The sequence below is a fragment of the Tamandua tetradactyla genome, chromosome 6, assembly GCF_023851605.1.
Source record: "Tamandua tetradactyla isolate mTamTet1 chromosome 6, mTamTet1.pri, whole genome shotgun sequence".
NCBI lineage: Eukaryota > Metazoa > Chordata > Mammalia > Pilosa > Myrmecophagidae > Tamandua > Tamandua tetradactyla.
The window spans coordinates 88824550-88826381 of NC_135332.1; the positions used below are offsets into that span (position 1 = coordinate 88824550).

The 1832-nt window shown below is 35.3% G+C and overlaps 1 non-coding gene across 1 annotated transcript; it reads right to left on the bottom strand.

Moving 5' to 3' along the window:
* Window positions 1-1255: 1255 nt before the first annotated feature.
* On the bottom strand, window positions 1256-1362 carry LOC143689166 (U6 spliceosomal RNA). Its single transcript, XR_013178629.1, has one exon. It is a non-coding gene; the product is annotated as a U6 spliceosomal RNA (small nuclear RNA).
* Between the last annotated feature and the right edge of the window lie 470 nt (window positions 1363-1832).

The window sequence follows — 1832 nt, forward strand, 5'->3', positions numbered from 1 at the left end:
CAATGATTGCATTTTTTCCACATACCATCCCATTTTCAACACCTTGCAATGTTGACATTCCTTTGTTCTCATTCATGTAAAAACCTTATTATATTAGTACATTTAATCACCATCATTGTCCACTCTAGGTTTCACTGAATTATCCAGTCTTTATCTTCAATTTTTCCTTCTGCTGTCATACATGCCCCTAGCCTTCCTCCCTCCACCATACTCACGCTCATTTTTGTTTCATGCACTTACAGTATTGTACTACCATCAGATATTGTTCTGCCATCTATTTCTGCACCTATGCAATCAATCCTGCTAGACATTCTGTACTCCTTCAGCATCAAATGCCCAATCTCAACCCTCTTTTTATCTCCTGTGTTCCCAACTTTAACTCTCAAATTCATTCATTAATGTCAGTTCATATTAGTGAGACCATCCAGTATTTGTCCTTTTGCTGCTGGCTAATTTCACTCATGGTATCCTCAAGTTTCATCCGCAGTTTTGCATGCTTAATGACTTGAGTCTGTTTTACTGCTGCATAACAGTCCGTCATATGTACATACCACAGACTGTCTAGAAACTTGTTCGTCGATGAACATTTGGGCTGTTTCCATCTTTTGTAAACATGAATAATGCTGCTATAAACATCAGTGTGAAAATGTCTGTTCATGTCTCAACCTTCTGTCCCTCCAAAAAATTACCTAATCATATGGCAATTCTATACCTAGCTTCCTGAGGAACCACCAAAGTGCTTTCTGGAGTAGTTGCACCTTTCTACATTCCCCCCAACAGGGAGTAAGCGTGCCCTTTCTCCATATCTTCTCCAGAACTTGTAATTTTCCTTTTTATTTTTTTATAATGGCTATTTTAGTAGGTGGAAGATGATGTCTCATTATGGTTTTGATTTACATTTCCCTAATAGCCAGAACATTCCTTCATATGCTTTAGAACCATTTGCATTTCCTCTTCAGAAAAGTGTCGTCCTTGTCTCTCAACCATTTTTTTTTAATTGTGTTGTGTGTCTTTTCATTGCTGAGTTCTAGGATTTTTCTCTATATTCCAGATATTAAACCCTTATCTGACATGGGTTTCCCATTGTGTAGGCAGCCTTTTTACTTTTCTGACAAAGTCCTTTGATGCACAAAAGTGTTCAATTTTAAGGAGATCCCGTTTATCTATTTCTTCTTTCATTGTTACTCTTTGGGTATAAGGTCCAGAAAACCACCTCCTATCACAAGATCTTTAAGATATTTTCCTATACTTCCTTAAAAATAGGGAATGCTTCATGAATTCACATGTCATCCTTGTGCAGGGGCCATGTTAATCTTCTTTGTATCATTCCAATTTTAATGTATGTACTGCTGAAGTGAGCACTCCATTTATTTAATATTCATTTACTTATTACTGAAATGTCCATTACTTATCCAGCTAGCTGTTCATTTTCCCAGCCATTAACATATACTTATATTACTCCATTCTTTCTATTTCATATCCATTCATTTATCTAGCCATTGACATGTTCATTTGTTTATGAAGTCATTTAGTTCTCTCTTAAATTAGTAACCATCCTATCATTTATTCAACCATCCAAATGCATGGATTCATTCACTTATTTATCCATCAATTCATTAATTTATGTATAACTCATAGATGTATTCATTTATTATTTATACATTTAAGTATCAATCCATCCATCTATTTAGACATTAATCCATACATCCACCTGTATATCCTTTAATTCATCCATGAATTCACATAATTTGTCCTCTATCCATCATTCATTCATACATTTACTCATATATCCTCTCAGCCATGCATCTGTATATCCATCCATCTACCTACCC